Source organism: Amblyomma americanum, chromosome 7, assembly GCF_052857255.1.
Source record: "Amblyomma americanum isolate KBUSLIRL-KWMA chromosome 7, ASM5285725v1, whole genome shotgun sequence".
NCBI lineage: Eukaryota > Metazoa > Arthropoda > Arachnida > Ixodida > Ixodidae > Amblyomma > Amblyomma americanum.
In genome coordinates, this window is record NC_135503.1 from 15,289,227 (window position 1) to 15,309,517 (window position 20,291).

Here is a 20,291-nt window from a genome sequence, read left to right on the forward strand (position 1 = left end):
CTCCCACCGCCTTTCATGTTTTTTTTTTGTTTTGTTTTGTTTTTTCCGGGGGCGCCTCTCGGCATCTGCTTTTCGCAGCATCTAAGCGAGACAGCGGTTCGCTGTTTGGGCTCTGGATAACAGTGCTACTTGGTGTCTGTCGCCATTTTATCTCTTCCTACGGTTGTTGTGGCCTCCAGAGCCATTATTTTCTGTTCTTCGGGTATTGTTCCGGGCACTAACAGAAGCAATGCACCAAATAAAAGAAAAAAACATGTATGATGTGCGTGTGTGTAGTGGCCCTGGGGGGGGGGGGGGGGCGAGAGAGGGACAAGTAAGAGGAGCATGCGGTGTTTGCAAATGATTATGTTTATGGCAATGTTTCATGAGATTTGTGAGCTCATTCATTTTACGCTCATAACAGCTGGTTGATTCGGTGCTCTGCAAGAAATTTTTAACAGATATTTTTATTCTTACATTATCCAGTAACATGGCCCTTTTTATAACATTTATCTTAAATTTTCTTTTTGTTCCGTTGAAAAGTGGCACCGGCTTGTTTATTTTTGCAAGTATGTTGCGCATTTTTCAAATGCTTTGCATGGTTACCTGCTTGTTTTCAGCTCATACTACTTTCGACTTCCTAGGTCTTTATGATATAGCCTGAAACTAAAGCGTGCTTTCACACCAACAATTCGCCCGCTAGGAAGTATTTCGTAGAGTGAGAATGAAGAAACAGTGAATAGAAGAAAGAATAAGAAATGCACGTTCACTTGAAGGCGACAAAAGATACTAACACCGCAACGACATTACATTTATTCATTGCCTGAGTAATTGTATGAATAGTAAACAGGAAACCTTTGATGGTTTTGTAGGCGTGTCAGGGAAGACTTATTCAGAGTAGGTTTCTGTCTTATCGACAATAGATTCCTGAATGCTTGTTACTTGTACCTCTGGTCACTGAGAAGGCTTTCAAGCTTAGTAATGAAACAGGCCAGCTAAGAAACAACTCCCACGTTTTAGTATTGTACCCGCCAACAGGTCTAAATAGAAAGAATAGAAAACTAAAATTAAACGGCAGTGATGACTTAGATAATAAAATACAACGCGTATGAAAACAAGTACGAGAACACACTATAGATATGACTGGCGCCAACTACCAACAGATTGATTATCTTGAAAAAAAATGATTACAACCGCATGAAAGTAAACATAAAAACTTGATTTTTATGTGTGCTCTCTCGTGGCTATCAGCGGTTTTTTTCGGATAATAAATAGCTGGCAGTCGGCACGCGTGCTGTCTTTTGTGTGCTCTTCTCCTTGTTCTCATGCGCTGTTTAATCTATGTCTCTTCAGCAACTAGCTCAAACCAAGTCTCGTAGTGAACACAACAAACCGCAAGAAGCGGACGACAAAGCGCGAAGAGCGTAAATCACGTTGTCGGTATTGTGAGTCAGCATCCTCTCTTCATAAACAGACACGTAGGCGCGCAACGTAACTACAATCAAAAGTTGTAGTAACTAGAACTCGCTAATAACGTGCACGTCATAAACGAATGTTTTTCCAGGAACTGGCTAAAAACGGAAGAAACTAAACCAAACCCCTGAGAAGAGCCTTAAGTAAGCCGTTCCAAGCGGAAGTATTGTGGGATGCTACGAACAAGTAACGCAGATGTAGTCACATTCGTCTCTACATAAAGACATCAGGAGGCACCGTCTCTTGGCAGCAAAGAAAAAGCGAGCAAGGAACGATGAAACGGGATGGTGCGAAGGCGACAGGGAGGCAGGACCGACGCAAGACTGCCTTCAATCTTGTTACGAGACGCGTTCCGAAGCATTCGCGTGAAACGTCCTTTCTCGGGCGTGAACGCCAGAATGAGCGGCTCTCGTACTACTACCGTGTAACACAGCGTTCTGCATAACGCGAACACGAGACGGCGTGAGAGCGGTGGAAAGACACGAAAGTAAAAAAGCAAAACAATGAAATAAAATACTTGAAAAGGAGGGAGGAACTACACAGCGATGCCTTTGCATCTAGGCTTGACTTGTCTTGTGCCGCTACTCGCACATGTATACGCTCACACACATACACATATATATGTCCTGTAGCGAGCACATGCATTATGAAAGACGCGGCTCTGCACTGGTGGCAGTCGCGAAGGGAATACAAAATGCGCGATTCGCCGCGCCCCAGCCGGGTCGGCGCAGTTGGCCCAGCTCTGACGTGGTAAGACGCGCCGCGGCAGCACTGCGTCAGGTTGTGGCTGAAAGGGTAGCACAAAAGCTGACGCGGATAGCCTCCGTGAGGGTGCGGTGTAGGATTAAAGCAAGGAAATAACACTAATGCTGCACACGTCCGGATGGAATTAGGCCGTCTGGTTCACTTTCGAGTCTCGACAAAAAAGGCGAGATAATGGAGCAGGCTGCCGCAGAATCTATTCTTAACATGTGCGCTGAACTTTTCTACCTTTTCTCTCTCTCTCTCTTTCCATTTATTTTCTGAATACTGTCTCATGGAATTGACCATCTCGATGGAAGAACCGTCATTTGGGCATATTCGTGGTGATGCTGAGAGACACGAAAAAGAAAAACACAGAGAAGTTGTCTGCGCAGAGAAGTTGAGGCGCTTGTTTGGCTTGCTCAGCGCTCGAGAGCATCTTGAGTTGGCAGTGATGATAGCCTGGCAGGAAGGTTCATTTTATGTAGACTTTGTCTTAAGTACAGTAGGCATGATGAAAGCACCTTGCCCTTTTTTCTTACTGTTTTTTTCGCATATTGGCGCTTATGTGACCCGGAAGTTTTTAGCAATATCATAACAGGCGGCACTTTTAAATGACGTCTGTGCGATTTAGCACTAAGTATTGAAATCTAATGAAGAAACGACTTTAGGTAGCTGCAGCCATGAATTCCTTGATCTTCGAAGATTTTTAATGTCCACATTTTCAGCAGTTCGGTGTTTGTCATGCATTTTTCTCGATGCATACTTTTTAACACTATAATGGAAACGTTAATGCAACTGTGTGGCATCATGAACGTCTAAAAGATCAGTTAAGTTAATGCATGACGATTCAAGCTTCGGAGTGGTGGCAGCAACTTGCTAATGCACTGAGGTGGAGGCTCAGAAAGTTAAAAGGTTTGAGGTGACATGAACAAGTACTCTGGGAGAGCGTAATGTTGCCAGAAAATTATCAATACTGAACAAATAATATGAACATTCAGAAGCATTAACGAAAAAGAAAAAAATTGTGTTCCGGTCTTTACTCACGCCTTATGCTGAATATTCGAATAAAATTAAACCAATATATCACAGCTTGCCGTTGTGATATTGAATGTCCTCCGTATAAAGCAAAATGCGTAGTAAAAAGCAACGCATCTAGAGCTTGCAATGTCTTCTGGTAGTTTTTTTACTTTCTGCGGTCATTATTTATTTCACAAGCATCAAGCAATGATGGACTGGTTTCTTAAATAATGGACAACAAGATCAAGACAAGAGAGAAGTGACATAGGAAATTTTCGTTGTAAAAGCAACTCGGATGCCGATCACAGTTTCTGCACTGATTTAGTCCAGCTTCGTGTTCTTTTTACGGGAAACAGGAGAGAAGAAACGAATGAGTGGTTATTTTTGAATCATCTGAGCAGGTCGAAACTAACGATTTCCTCATTAGTATACGTCAGCAAAGAAACAACACCGCACTCACCAAACTTGCAATATGAGTTATACAGACATAGTATGCAATATTAAAAAGAAATTAATCATGCATATTTAGCGTCCTCCAAGAATTTTGTATTGACCGTGTGTATATTTGCTCCTAAACGAAAACCTAGGACACGGAAAAAAGCCTGGAACAAAAGTTCAGGGTCTGCAAAAAATTGTATTGAAAAAAGCCCAGGTAATTAAGAAAAGCACGAGCATTCAAAACTGTAGGCTATTCGGTTTATGTGCCCACTCTGTAGCCAGAAGAGCATGAGAAAGCGCATGACTAATCATTCTTCCGAAAGCAGACTAGGTTAATTTCGGTACCGAAATTCCCGGATATCGCTACCTTCATTAAGTACGAAACATCGTGTTAGGGGTTGCATTATTTAGCATTTCCTGTAATAATAGCATCAGTTTAGTTATCATCATACAAAAAAATCGGAATAGATAATACGCACAGCGATGACGCGGAAAAGGCTGGGAGTGTATGACAGCCCAAGCTGAATAGCCAGAATGCTAAACAGAATTAAGTCATGGAGTATGTCACATATTCTGTAAAATTAAGATGACTCACTTTGTTAAGTAAGAGTTCTTTTTTAAAGACAGAACGTGAAAAATATAAAGTGCCCGCGGAGTTCTAGTTTCGAATGTTCTTAAAAAAATCAGTATGCTGATGGGGATGGTTTGGGTGCAGTTGAAGTATCTTAAGAAAAGGTATTAGATACATGGTCTATAATTAATGGTTCTGCCTGACATTGGGCTTTGCCTTGTTTCATCTGCCGTCCACAAGCCGGGAACCACTCTCTCCTTAGCATACATGCAAGGAATAGTGGGCGGAGAAAATCCGTGACATCAATATTACAGCCGCGCATTCCTAAAATATTCATGCACATACACGAAGCGAGAGCTTGGATTACTTACAGCAACAGCGCTGATAATCCGTCGCAACCGGATCCAAAAACCATAATCCGGGTAGCACGGACCGTTCATCAGTAAAGGCATGCTAATCACGTCAGATGCAGAGCCGGCTTTCAGAGACAGGTCCAGCAGCGCGCATAAAAAGTACAACAAATAAAAGTGCGGCAAGATGTATCCCGTTGTACAGGTGAGCAGAGTGAAGACAGTCGCGGCTGGTTGCAGTGAGTCCGGGGTGGCTGCCAGAGAAGCTCGTCCACGGTCGCTAACACACAGAACCGGACAAATCCGGGATAAAGTTCGGGCAGGATTAATCCGCGCAACGATGCGCTTTTGCGGAGTAAAGGGCAAAGCCCGACGAAATCCCACGAAGAACACTGCAGCTAGGTCCGACCCTCGGGCTAGCGGATAGCGCACCGTATCGGAACGTAGGTGAGAGAGGGAGACACTCTCAAATAACGTATTAGCCGCCGCCGCGTTGCTGAGGAGCGCGGCTGCCGGCGCTGGGACGCTAGCGGACGGCCGCGTAGGGCTCCGCCGTTGGAGGCATCTCGCGTAGAGCAGGCAGCACGCCAGCGCTTCGAGCGCCCGTCGCGTTCTGAGCCGGGGCTCCCGCGACCCGGGCTGCGAGCTTCGCCTTCGCTTCGCCAGGGGCGGCGCGCGCGTTCGCAAGCACGCTACGGGCGTCCGGTCCGGGCGTCCGCTCGGAGAGCGGCCTGCGCTAGGCAGCCGCCTGTCTTTGGAAACGGTTCCTGACGAGTGCCGTGAAATTCACTTTAATGTTCATCAGAGCAAAAAAAATGATTTGGTTTGATTTATAGCGTTTATGGGGTTATGGGGTATATGGTTTATGGGGTTTGGTTTATGGGGTTTACGTTCTAAAGCGACTCAGACTATGATGGGCTCCGTAGTGATGGGATTCGGAAATTTCGACCACCTGGGGTTCTTTAACGTGCCCTGACATCACACAGTACACGAACCTCTAGCATTTCGCCCCCATCGAAATGCGATCGCCGCGGCTGGGATCGAACCCTCGCCTTTCGGGCCATCATCCGAGCGCCATAACCACTGAGCCGTCGCAGCGACTTCGAGAGAAAAGATACGAATACAGTACCGACACGAGGTCACTTAGCTTTCCGGAGTCCGTGGGTTTTTTCACTGTTTGTAGCGATGAAGCAGTACCAATTAAACCATTTGGCTACTTTGGTATACAGCATACTTCTAGGCAGCCCGCAACATGAAAAAATACAAATAGCTGTGTTTGGGAGAGAGAACATAAGCATAAACCGGCCAGAAACGTAGTCAAAGGCAGCTCAGCATCACTTTAAGTGGTGCGTTTCGAAGTTTCCTGGTTGGCATTATGAAGGATATCGGCAGCTGGCGAGGGCTTAGGTAATGGCTACGGAAAGTCGTAGAGATTAGCTAAGAGGAGATAATTGTGTCAAAAGTAGCTACTATAGCAGCTGTGTGACTCTCGATAGCCCCAACGTGTTCCTGGTAACTACTCAGCACAGTAGCAGAACTAAAAAAAAAAAGGCGTAGGTTAAGTTAGCTATGCTCTCAAGAATAGCCGATGGTCACCTCTCGCGTCTCTCATCATCTACATATCTTGTAATGATGCAATGAGTGGGGAGAAAATCGGGAAGTTATCTTTTCTCTCTCGGTAAATAAGCACGAAAGAGTTCAGGGAGCGAAAGAAGGCTCAGAAGAGAGGAGAGTTTTCAGAAGCGCAGCATTCAGAAGAGTGGCTCGGATTGAGCTTCGTCGAAGGCGACGCAACCGGGCGCCTGCATACGAGGAAGCCTAGGGGAATTAGATAAATTAACGATGCGGAGCGACGGTTCGGGAAGTAGGCTTAGGACTGAGCGCACGCGGAGCTTCCTATTTCTGTTTGTTTTAGCTCCTAATCTCTGTTTATTCAACCTATCATCCGAGGGCAATTACAAGAAAAAATAATTATAGCGAACGCATAAAATGGTTATTTTACGCGCATCCCAAGTGAAGGAGCTTATGTTTCCTGATGAATAAACCAAAAGGGTTAAAAAAACTCGCACTTTTCGCTAGAGAATTATTGTTGCGAAATATTTGGTGAAACTACTATGCAGAAACAGCGATGAAAGCCTTGAATATATGAATTGAATATATGCTCCAGGTACCTTGCAGTCGTGCTCAAGTTAGTAGTTTTGGACATAAATCTTCACCCATTAAAACTCGTCTATCTCTGCAGTTCCTTATCTCGGCTGTGTTTGTTATTGTTTATACGGTGTTCGTATTGCAGCACGCTTGAGCTAAAACACGGAAGTTTAAGAATTGTTCAAATGAAAAAAAAAGTTTATATCTTTGCCGCATAGTATCGTAGATACTGTGCGGCAAAGATTTTCCGGCCTTGCTTGCAAAATAACCTAAGTTTTAAATCGCCCTGCACCTCCGATACGAGTCGTGAAAACAGTAAAGGTTCAAACTGCTTCAGACATACCGAACGCATCTTTCGGAATAGGCTTACCAATAAACAGAGCTCTGCACACAACTCACTTTTGAGCGAATTACTCCTTCAGATTATTCATTGTAAATATTACCGGCTTCATGCATACTTTGTGAAAGCGGCTTCATTGTTTCAGGTACAAAACATTTTATTAACAAGTGTCACTGATTTCATTTACACCAAGGAGGCCCACTTTTTTCTTAAGTGATGGTTTTGAGACCATTTTGCGGGACCATATTTATATGCGAGGATGAATTTTCCTCGGAGAAGGATACCATAAGACCGCAACATGCGATCTGCTACGGTTGTACGCTGCCGCCAGCATTTCTCGAGAAAGAAATCTTTCAGGAGAGACAAACAGAAAACACAGAAAGCGCACAAGCTCCGAGAACAATGTTAGTAGAAAGTTTCTAAACCCTAATCTTGTTTCAAAATTTTTATGGAGCGCGTGTAAACACACACACACACACACACACACACACACACACACACACACACACACACACACACACACACACACACACACACACACACACACACACACACACACACACACACACACACACACACACACACACACACACACACACACACACACGCACGCACGCACGCACGCACGCACGCACGCACACACGCGCACGCGCACACGCACACGCACACACACACACACACACACACACACACACACACACACACACACACACACACACACACACACACACACACACACACACACACACACACACACACACACACACACACACATACACACATACACACACACACACACACACACACACACACACACACACACACACACACACACACACACACACACACACACACACACACACACACACACACACACACACACACACACACACACACACACACACACACACGCGCGCGCGCGCGCGCGCGCACGCACGAGTGATAACTTTAAACTGGACAGGTGAAGAATATCGCAATAAACTGTAAAAGGCGCTATCTCGCTGAGCGATTTTAAAGCGCAGGATATTTTTCCTCACCTCGCAATTAGTTGCTGCAATGAACCGCATGTTTTAACAATTCGGCTTTGGGTTCGGACCGTTTTAATTTGATTTGCATCTAAACCCTTTAAAAGTTTATATTATTGGTGACTTGCCTTTGTATGGATTCAGCAATAAATATCCTGGGTTGCGAGATGGTTCCCCTTCTTGGGTTGTCTGAGATGCTGTGAAAGTTTGAATGATTTTATTGTACCAACTAGCCTAGCCGCGTAGCCTTTGAGCCATTTTCATAACGGCAAGCAAATGGACACCATGAGAAAATGAAAAGTGCATTTTAGAAGAAAATTGCACAAACATCACGTTTGCTTGTGGAACGACCACCTGCTTTGTAATTTTAGCCTAGCACACTTCCTAGCTACTACTGTGACGAGCCCAGAAAGCGCAACCGCAGTCGCTAGCCAAGCGCTTAAGTGGCGCAATATTATGTACTTCTGAGGTTTCGAATACTAAGTGGAATAATGCGGAAACAAACACTTTTATTGAAGCTGCCCTACTGAAAATTGCATCATTTACAATTTTGGAAACTTCAGCGTTGGCGTTTCTCTGCCTTGTAGTGGTAACCTTCCAAATCTATTCTGCAGTCCAGAAAATACTAAATGTTTGCTAAGTGATTTACTAGCATGGGCTGAAAGATGCGATTCCTATGGAAACAATAAATTATTTACGTTTTACTGTATATTCTTACCTCAAATACCTTGGGGAGTGAAAAAAGCACAGAAGGTTGTGGATTTATTTTGTGTGAAATAAAGACGCATGTTTTCGGCAAACCATTTCTGGTGTTGAGTGAAACTGAATGTGCAAAGAAGTCGCGGTGCTCTGGAGAAAGCTAAAGCCAGGCCTTCTAGAAAATACTTAATTACCATCTTCTGTGATTGCAGGAAATTTGCAGTCTAGAGAAACGAGGCAGAAAGAGAAAATGCCTCAGGGCACTGCCACAGAAGGAAGGAACCGGAGTGTATTTAACCAGCGCTCCTGTTTCCCAGCGGCACCCCCTCCCCTCTTCAAAAAATAGAAAAATAAATGTGGAGTGAATGAAAAAGGCGCGTCATCACGCATACATGGGTGTCCTGGCACTCAAGAGACTAAATTCCTAGAAGCAGCCACCGATTCAGGAAACCTCGCTAACAATAAGTAAACAGAGCTCTATGAAACGAAAGGAAAGGAAAACACAACACCGAAAGCTGATTTCTTTTACCGCTTTTAGGGCCACAAGATCACTAGCCTGCAGACAGCCAGCGATGATCGCCGTCCCTGTTGCTAACAAGGAGTTCAATGTATAAAGATGGCTGTGTAGTTAGACTGTTTTTTTTTTGTTTCCACGTGAAGTGATTCAAGTTTTTAGCTTTTTACGCTGCTTCATTTCCCGGAGAAATTCACATCTGCTCACTGATGTGATGAAGCAATTTAAAGCTAACATTAGGCGCCTTACTAAAGTTACAGCAACTTTTCTAGTGCAATAGAATGCTTCCAACTGATGTTCGCACGAGTGTACCGTTCTTGTCTCCTCTGACGGGAATAACTATTTCAAAACATTAAGCGTGTTTCTGGTACAGTTCCAGCTGCTGTCACTTTCGTCCTACGCAACCTTTCCTTTTTTTAAGTTCAACACATCGGCTGAGAAAGACGTTGTCATTAGACCGTTTCAAGTGTACCACGTGAAGACCACTTTGCAAAATTCACTTTGGCAAAATTGTAATGACATACTTTAACACAAGGATAGTGCGCGGATAACTAAAATAAATCTGAAATACTTTCTGAGGTACGACCTTGGGTCGGAGTGCAATGTAAAAGTTGAGCTTGGCGTTCTAGCACTTCACGTTCATTTCTGATAACTTCTATATTTCACAGCACCTGAAATTGCTTCGTTTTTCTGTACGCTCACAAATTGATGACAAGAAGTCCCATAAGATTCTTTAGCTTGCGATCGTTTTCTTCATACTATGTCTCAACGTGCCTGGATAGTTAAAACGTAGACTGAAATCAACACAAATGTATTAAGACGAATTTAACAGGAAGTTTTCTTAACCCATTTAACAAGGCGTGCGAATGTATTACTGTGTAAAATATACGCTGCAGTCGCCAGTGAGGTACAGTGAATAGTGGAATGCAAACAATTTAGAATCAGACGCTTGCGGTGCACGTTAAAAAATAAACGTATAATCCTCAGACCGGGCTCAAATATTCCGCGCGATAGAATGAGGTACTGTGTTTCAAAGCAACTTTCTTGTATGCGTGCTGCAGAACACAGGCTACGTTATCTGAGCAATAATTGCATACGCACACCAACCTTAGTCCTGCTGCAAGCGGAATTTGAGAAACGAAAGAAAAGTAAGCGAAAATCACGCCAATGTGGGCGGCAATGGAAGGCACGCAACAAAGAGTGCCACCGATTTCAACATAAGAAGTGGAGATTGGAGAAACAAAAAATGCAGTGAAAGAGGAGTTATTTCAAGAATCTGCAACTACTGCTCCGGCCGATGCGGCTGCAAATTGAGCACAATGCAAAACTGTTCTCAGCTCATGGAGCTGCTAAAAACCGACGTTTGGAAAGAAGCGTCTACGGTAATATGACGAACACTCTATTGGCAAGCTACATCAAACATAACTTAAAAGCGTATAGCATATTTTAATGCTGATTCCACCAGGTTTAATCTACAAGAATGATCTGTAAATTGATTTTTTTAAATTTTAATGCTGAAGTCTTATTACAATGGGGTGTTTATGAACAAGGCATAGGTGGTCCATTTGAAGCTGTAGTGCCTTTACTGAAATATTTTAGCAGATTTTTTGGGGGGAGGGGGGGGAGGGGGGTGTGCGGATGAATACAGGTTGCTGGTGTCAAATCTGTCGTCGGAGACTGAGAAAATGATATATTTGCGTGCGGAAATTCCCTTCAATCATGTTTTCTTTTCCGAACAAGATTAACTTCTGATGCCGGGTTTCCCGACTGTCGCAACCGACACCTTGCATGTTTACATAGAACATCGGCCAATAATTCTAGCACGCACATGTTTACCTCCATGAGGCAGACTACTATGTCGGGTGCTGCTGCAGGAACTGCGTGATACGTATCTCGGGACTACCTAGTACAGGAACTGTGCCATAGTTTGCGGTCGCATGCAGTACTATTACATTATCTGCATAGCTAGCGCTTGCACAGCCCTCGAGAATTGAACCATGCTATCACGAACGACAACTCCTGAACCCTGTAGCGTGTCTAGACACCTGTCACTGTTGCAACGTGCTCTTATAGTTTCGCCATGTAGACATTAAGAACGGGGATTGCGGTGGCCTTTCTAATTGGATGAGACTAGCAGCATGCTCGAAAAATTTTGACTTTGCTTTACAGTATTTATAAATTGTGGTCTATGACAGGGAAGCGGAGAAAGGAAAGAATGCGAGGTCAAACCGTTGTAAGCCTCGCTGGCTAGCCACAAAGACGTGGCAAAGGAAGACTGAAAAGTAAACATATTGACAGATTTGCTTGGCTGGTTGGGTTTAAAGACTTATAATAAACTCTACACATCTACAACCAAAAACTTCAGTTTGAAACCGAACGTTTCAGAGCCGGCTCAGCTCCTTCTTCAGGAGCCGAGCCCTGAAAAAGGAGCCCAGCCGGCCCCGAAACGTTCGGGTTCAAACTAATATTTTTGGTTGTAGAAGTGCACAGTTTATTATAAGCCAACAAGAGGCTGTAGCCTGTTTATCAACTTTGAAACTGGGCGTAAAATCCGCGGTCAAGAAAAAATATAATGCAAATAAACCAATGGCTCGCCTTCTTATACATGTACACTATGTACACCCAAAGTCAATTTGGCTTGCATGGGCAGATTACCGCGGTTAAAGGACAAAAACGCTAGTTTCGCCAAAAATAGAGCTTTTGTAGGTTTGAAAAGGTGAACGAAGGAAATTCAGGTATCACCCCCAGGGCCGATTTAACAAGTAAACCACGGTGACTAAATGCATTTGAGTCACAGATCCCTGAGGCTAACCTGTGCTGCCTTTAACTTACAAGACATCTATCTCAGATGCCTTTTCGATCCTGACACCGTAAGTTTGAATCAAGTGGCGGGAAATTTTTTAAATTCAAATTTATTGGCATTAAATGCGTTGTCTAGCTGTCGCACAAATATTGCTACAGCCTGAAAAAAGAACAGAACTGACTTTTACTAAGAAAATTTGATGGAGTCGTTCTCATTGTCTTTTTAGTCACCGTCCGCATATGAAGCCCGAAATATTTTCTTAGTTTGCTGACTCCACGACATCGACTTCACTCATAGTATTTAACGTTTCGCTACTTTAAACCAAAACGACCTTTAAACATCGCCTCACACCTTCTGGACGACTTATTAGATATTATCATGGCGCAGATCCTTTTTGTTAGCGCATACCAGACAAGGTTTTGTAGCGTGCCAGTTTATCTGAGATGGCAATGCTCCTACTGGACACTTGGTCGCAGCGTACCGGCCTTCGCATGTTCAAACAGAGAAAATAACTCGTTATATATTAATACATTGCTCATAGAGTGAACGAAAGTCTTGAGTTTTTCTCAACGCATGAAGTAGACTGGGAGTTTGTAGGCAAGCAGACGAGAGCCATGAGCACACTCCTGTAACCGCAGAAAAAAACGTTCCGAAAAGTTCTAGCTCTACGACCGCCTTTTGAGCCAAAGTTCTGAGTATTATTTTTCAAAGCTTGCAGCGTGCAAACTCGTTAAAAGATGTCGTTGCGTTGACCATCTTTGAAGTAATGCAAAAGAAAGCTTTCTGAGTGCTGCCGCGAAACCGAGACGTTTCAGGAGGGATGGAACATTATAGTGACAGCAGCGTCATTAGAATATTTTTGTATTTGACACAAACGAGCTAGGTCCAGCGAAAAGGGAGGCTCTAGCAACTTAAGTACGCCGCTCAGCGCGTGCTTCAGACCTAATGGATGCCCAGCGGTAAACACATGAGAACACGAGAACTGAGAGGAAAGCACGAGTGCCGTAGTGCAGAGCATCCATGCTGTTCACTGACTCTCTGCGTTCTCCTGTGTCTGAGTGCTCTGCATCCCATTAGTGGACCCAACAATTCGCCCTGTTGTAGAACTTGATGCCACAGAGAGTCGAAGGATTATTTCTTGCACTGTTTCATGTTATTTGGTTCATAAAATAGGTCGTGGGATGCTAGGGAAACATCATGGTTACCTTCTACAATAATATAGAGCCTAACTGTAGACACTTAAGGCAGCAACAGTTTAATGCACTGCGTATATTTTCTACGCAAAACAACTGTTAGATGAGCATGTACCAAGCACTAACCATCCGTTTCGCCTCATCCACTATAGAAAAGATGCATCTAAAGCAGACCCTACGCAGAACCTGAACTGGAGCTATATCCTACTTTTTTACAGCTTTTCTGTCATGTTACATCTGTGGACACAAAGTCTTTTCAAACAATCGCAAGTTTGAGCTGCAAGCTACATGACATCATTTTTACAGATGTATGTCGTTTTCGTTCGTGGGCGAAATTAATCTTTCGTGGGTATCATTCAGAGATCAAAAGGAGATGCGACGTGCCATGATTCTGTACTAGGAGACCTCAGCCAAGTGTTCTTTTAGATTATATTTTGTCGACTGATTGGAAAAAGTTTTCAAAAAAACTTGGGTGTTTTTTTTTGTCCGCAGAACTGAGTTACAGAAAAAAAATTTTTAAACTCAGCTCAGTAATATTATTTTACGGTTCCTGATAGAGAGGGTTTTTGGAGAGTCTCAGTTAACAACATATCCTCCTATTTGCTGTTTGCCGATTCACGTCCTCCAGCCAGTGAAACCAAATAGTAATGGCAGTACGTAATCGGTGTTGTGCATTCTGTCAAATCACGAAACGTCTATATTGTACTAACCCGGCGAAATGTAGACGCTGGTTCAGCATGTCTTGGAGCATTAACGCGAGCACTTAGGATAAAAGACGGATAGTTGAAAAGCTTGTGTTTGTTTAGTCTTTGATGGCGGTCTCCACGATCAGAAACAAAAAGAAACTGAACTGCTGCGCTTTCGAGGAGTATTCAAATCCAAACGAGATCCTGGGACATGCCTCCACTCGGATGTGAGCTAGTTTTTATGCAACATCTAGGAGTGCAAGACAGAGAGAGCTCGCGCCAATGTGGCACGCGTGGCAGTGAGGATATAACGTACAGAAATAACAAGCGAAACGTTGCTGCTACATGTGCACGTGCACTCTGACCCCACGTATGACGACGCAAGCCGCGCCTAACTAGACTCTCCGGTTGACGCCAGAGGAGGGCTTTGCCCCGTATGCACGCCATCACAATAATGAAGGCGCCACGGAAAGCTGCCCTGTTACACCACTATTCCGCGAGAGACGAAAGAGGGCGGGGGAAGGCTAGCCACCGCACCACGTGCAAACATGTCTCTTTGGACGACACATACATGACAGGTAATTAGGTTTAGGGCTCGCTGCGTGAGACACGCTTTTGCTGTTTATGTATCTCTGGAGTAAATATGCCTGTCCTGAGGGGAGACGAGAACTAACTTGTGCTCAGGAGTGCAGCGCCCAGCTGGTTGGTGCTCGCGATAAGAAGCTCATCGAACGAAACAAAATACGCCCACAAGGGGGTAATCTGAAATTGAAGCGTGTTGGAGGAGTTTCAGAAGAAAATAATTCTTGCTTCTGCTGACATGCAAACCCCTCCTTTCGACTCCTCCAGAAGCCAGTAGCATATCAATGTACCTGCGAAGGAGGAAAAAAATTAAAATCTGGCCACACATTCCAGTATAGCTGAAGAACGACAAGGGAGTGTCCATTTTTCTATCTGATTTGCCCTGCGCGATATTTGACGATTATTTTTGCAGCTTACATAAAAAAAGGTGGAACTGATCCCTCAATAACTCACGGTGATAAATGATGTAGTAGTGGTAGTCTACATCTGTGGGGATATAAATATGGTAGGATAGACACTGATATATTTTCTTACTATTTTGTGTGAACCTATAAAATATCCGTGATTCAAGTTTTCGCCGCCAATTGGTTTGCTACACCAAGCATGGGGGGAACTGGAAGCCAATTACGAGGCGATAAAAATAGATTCGCCGCTTACTCATGGACTGGTGGTGAAACAGCTGCCCTGATGAACATAATTTTGGAGCGCCTTCTACATCTCGGTTGTGAGGGAAAAGTGTAGTTTTGTTCTGAATACTAACCTCAATCACTCGGAAAATGTCATTAAACCCGCTTTGTTCCACTGCACACGTCACGTTCACGTCGGCATCGTGTCCTTCAATTGTGACGTGAAGACGGTTGGTAACCCTGCAGAGTTGTGGAGGCAGTACAAAAAAAAAGGAAACAAAATTGTCTTCCTAAGACTTCAGATCGGTCACTGAGAAATTCTCTGGCAAGAAATTGAATTATTCAGCGACTTCGAAGTAAGGAACGGTGGCGATGTCTGTCTGGGGCGAATCTCGGAGGACATCACTTCAGGCTCACCTGTTTCCAGAACGCTCCGGGGCTTATGCAAATTATTCCAGTAAGCCGGCAAGCAAACGTAATCATGATGAGCTCGCTCGCGAAAACTTGTTTGGAAGAATTACGACGGGAGAGGACCGTGCTGTCCCAGACGGGAGAAGACTTAGTGAAAGAACACTGCTGCGCAGAGCGCATCCATTATCTATGATTAAACACGCCGAACGCTCGTTAATTTTTATTTTTTTCTCATCCCACTCAATTTCTCTTCTCATTTGAAAACAGCAATTTGTGTTCGTGTGCATAAAAGGTCGTTTAAATTTTTGTTTTGATTTACCAGCAAAAATAACTCGGGTCATATTTGACCAAACACAGCATCACTATCATCATCATCATCATCATCATCATCATCATCAGCAGCAGCAGCAGCCTAACTACGCCTACTGGAGGACAAAGGCCTCTATCATATCTCTCCAATTAACCCTGTCCTGCGCCAGCCAAGCCACCCTATGCCCGCGAAATTCCTTATCTCATCTGCCCATCTATCTTTCTACCACTCCTGCTACGCTTGCCTTCTTCTGGTATTGAGGCCGTTAACCTTAGCGACCATCGGTTGTCTTGCCGTCGCAATACATGTACTGGCCGAGCCCATTTATTTTCTCTTGATTTAGACTACGATGTCATTAACACGCCCTTCTTTCCCAACTACTCTACTCTCTTCCTGTCTGTTAATGTCAGACCAATAATTTTTCTTTCCATAGCTCGCTGCATTGTCCTCAACTTAAGCTGAACACTTTTCGTTAACCTCCATTTTTCTGCCAATAAGTGAGTACCGGTAAGACACAGCTTTTATATACTTTGCTTTGAGGGATGCTACATCGCACCCGTATGAGGACTTCCACATCCGGCACAATGCCATGGTGAGTGCGCAGTACGAAGTTTATTTCAATTTTAGATTTTTCCACGCCCACTTCCTGTTCTCTTCTTTTGCGCTAGAGAGTATTCATGATCCGTAATTTATTCCTCTTTGTGAACCGTCGAGCCTATGCCGCAGTCACCCCATGCCTGGTCTCGAGCCTGTTTTGCACCCACCTTGGCCCGGAAGTCACCTATCAGTATAGTGTACTGTTTATACTTTGCTCATTGCTAATTTCACGTCTTGATAGAAGCTTTCGACGATCTGGTCATCATGGCCGGATGTACGCGCGTAGGCCTGCGTTCCCTTCACGTTGCTCCTCTTAATAAATGGGCTATTAAAAGGGCTATCAACAAAGGCGAGGTATGCTGGGGATGTAAAGGACGTCTATTCATGACTATCGTCCAGCAAAAAAAAAAAAATTAATGCGTTTTCTTGAAAGTGAGTTACCTGCATTCTAATTATAAAACCGAAGTGGTGGCCAAGAGGTTGAGCATCCGCCTCGCATGCGGGAGGTGCGGGGTTCGATCCCCAGTGCCGCCGGGTCCCCACCGGCGATACAAACAATGGGTACAAGCTTTCCCCTGGTCTGGTTTTCGGCTTCTTTAGGGTGAAATGCGTGGGAAATGGGTCTTTGGCACCGCCTTGAGAAATGAAAAATACCTTGTGTCATGGCACTCTTTGGTCGTAGATGCCCTTGCGCCATAAAAATTCGTCGTCATCATCATCATCATCATCATGTATTCCAAATATGAATTTCAACGTCATCGCGACTTTTTGCACACCGAAAGGTTGGCGCTCTTTCGCCGGCCTGCCCACCCGGCCCCACTGCCGGCTCCCGACGCGCGCGGAAATGCACCCGAGGTCGGAGCTTTCTGACCCGCCTCAGGCACACGGCTTAGTGGTTGCGGCCACGTTAGTTGCGTTCCATCTGAAAGAATCTTTCTAACAGCCATTTTTTTTTCACTTGAATATGGAAGTGCATCAGAGGCAAGAGTGCGCCTTTATATAAAGTCGAAAAAAAGGGCTCGTCAACTTTTGTGTGCGATTGTGGGTTCTCTGCTGCGTGTAGAAGGGTATTATTTGGCTCAGGTGTGCATGACGACACAGTGTAGTGACAGCGAGTTTATGTACTCTTCTCAGAAGGTGCTTCAGAGCCCCATCAAGCTTAATTATGGTAGCTACCATCCTCTCGTTTGTATTACTGAATTACTCCATGCTTCCAGCTATATCTGGATTGATGAGCATTCCCACACTTAGTTTTTGTCTCTCCGCTAATCCACATTAGCATAGTATGTGCCTACCCTTTAGCACTGCATGCATCTCATATCTTCTCCTAACCTTTCTAAGCACTTTCACATCTCATTTAATGCCCGCTAGTGCCTAGAAGAGCACTGCTAGACCAGCGTCACTGCACAAGGCTTTAGCGCTAAACGTTGCTACGTTCAGATTCCAGTGGCTTCCTCTCTACAGCCAGAGATCCTTAGCCCCTTCGGCTGCGTCCCAAGTCTGAACGCCGCCTTGATCATTTGCTCCGCAGCCGATAGGGACTGAGGGCCAAGAGTTAACTGATGTATTCATGTAGGAGGTTGGGGCCAAGTTCTGCACTGGGGTGGCCAAATGCTGCGGTGGTTAGCGTGTGCGTTGTCGGCTCTGGTCGCCGAGATCAGGCCGCACCTCAAGCCTGTCTATCAAATTCCGTGGACACGTGACTTTTTTTATCGTGTAGAGAATTGCGCGGCACCGATATTAGAACCATGATCCCCTTACACGCGAGGCGGATGCTCGACTTCTACGCCATCGCTGCTCCACGACCCCCCCCCCCCCCCAAAAAAAAAAAAAAAACACTTTAGCAATATTTATCTGTAGTGTCGTCTGAATAAAGCATGATGTCAGGTGCATCGGGTGTTTCAGCGAACGCTTTCAAAAAACTTCAGAAATAGGCTCTTTGGGGTAAAAATATGGCTCTTGCGGGAAAGTATTACCAGTGTACCAGAAAACCGGTGAATCGTCTCAAGTAGTAAGCTGGTTAACTAATTTTAATAATCAACATTCTAACTTATGAAGTTAGGTGCCTAGTTGAAAATAAAGATTTGTAGCCGTTCGTCAGTGATAGTTCTATCAGTTCTTAGAATTTCGAAAACGCGATTGCCTTTGGCGCTGTGGCTCGACAGAACTTGGCTTTTTCGACTGGTTAAGTGCACTGGAGGGGTTGCTTTGCCTGCATACTTTTGAAAGGACGTATTTTCGCATGACGAAGCCAAATTTTGTCGTGCCACAGCGGCGAGGGTAACCTCGTTTTCAATATTCTAAAAACTTATAGGACTATTACTAACGACCGGCTATAAGTCTCTAATTGCAACTAGGCGCCTTACTTTACTATTAAAATGTTAATTATTAAAAATTAGTTAATCAGATTAAGTTAAGACGATTCACCGGTTTTGTGGTGTCCGCCAACACTGGTAATACTATGCCGCAAAAGACATATTTTTACCACAAAAAGCTGATATTTAAAATTTTTTAAAGTGTTCACTGAAACGCCCAGTATACTAACCCAACACCATGCTTGAATTTTCAGTGCCAGTTTTTTATTCTTATTTATTTATTTATTTAGAAATACTGGAGGCAACAGCGCTTCGCAAGCAGGAGAGCGTTACATGCGTTGCAGTAACAATCAGCAAACATATTTTCATTAGAATATTCAATAATTAATGGAGGCAAACAGTTACACTGATGTGTTGAGAGGGGCAGCTAAAATACAGGTATCACTTGACAAAGTATATTGTTGTACAACATATGAAAGAATTTCAGCTTAGTGGCCAGACGGCGTTCTTTTAATTGTGTGTGTTAGAGGTCAATTTAGTCAAAATTAAAATTATTGATAGGAAAAAAAATCCCTTCATAATGCAACGCACTCTATGGACACAAGCCTGCTCCTCCATGTTGCCAAAGATTCTAAGCACTGGCGTTGCGGCTGGCATATAAACAGTGCCGTCATCGACCTTCCTCATCTACTTTCCATTTTAATTACATAGTTGCATCATTTCTATCAACTATCATATTATCGCAAACCACTCTAACCTGCGTACGGTGATTTCACTGGCCTGCTATATTATTTCTTTTTCACTTTATGACAAATAGCAATGTGTCGAAGTGTGCGCGCTACCATCGCCTTGCACAGGGGGCACAGTCTCTGTCAAGCCTGTGATCGGTTTTTTGACTGTGACTTCCAGCATCAATGATGTTGAATGAATTTGATTTGATAACACTTCATGTGATACTCGAAAGGAAATTATTAATGCGTGTATGAATCTTTTAAGTTTTATTTCTTTGAGAGGTGAAGCTTTTCTCTAAAGACAGCGAATAATGCTGTGTCAGCGTGTAATTTACACGGAAAGTGCGAACTGGTTTGCAGCTGGCATCGTGCTTGGAAGGAATCTTTCAGGGCATTACATAAGAAATATTTGCATCTGCGTACGTAAATACCCAGCTAGCTTACTGATGACAGAAGCAAGAAAAATTACAGATTTGATTTATTCTGGGTACGTCTTAAAAAAAGTGTTGATTGAGTCGCTGTACTAAGGAATTGGGAGTCTAAAAGTCATAATACTACTTTACATGTTGCACAGTTCTGTTCCCTATGTGGACAAAAACATATTTTAGACTTAGACCTCTGTATGATTATTACTGTTAGTCCTGTACTGAGAATATATGCAGTACCTCCCTTTCATAACAAGTACAGTACAACTGCATAGCAAGGATTTTGTTACTAGCATGAGGGTGGTAACAAAATG

General features: G+C 43.9%; 1 protein-coding gene and 1 long non-coding RNA gene across 2 annotated transcripts in view; one reads left to right on the plus strand and one right to left on the minus strand.

The window, feature by feature from the left end:
• The window catches only part of LOC144098544 (suppressor of lurcher protein 1-like), a 126,527-nt gene extending 121,340 nt beyond the window's left edge, over nt 1–5,187 (minus strand). The window contains exon 1 of the mRNA XM_077631273.1: nt 4,594–5,187. The gene's annotated coding sequence lies outside the window, so the exon portion shown is untranslated. The remainder of the gene's footprint in view (nt 1–4,593) is intronic.
• Nucleotides 1–20,291, plus strand: part of LOC144098545 (uncharacterized) — a 312,011-nt gene that overhangs the window by 149,414 nt on the left and 142,306 nt on the right. The gene's annotated exons all lie outside the window — the stretch shown is intronic.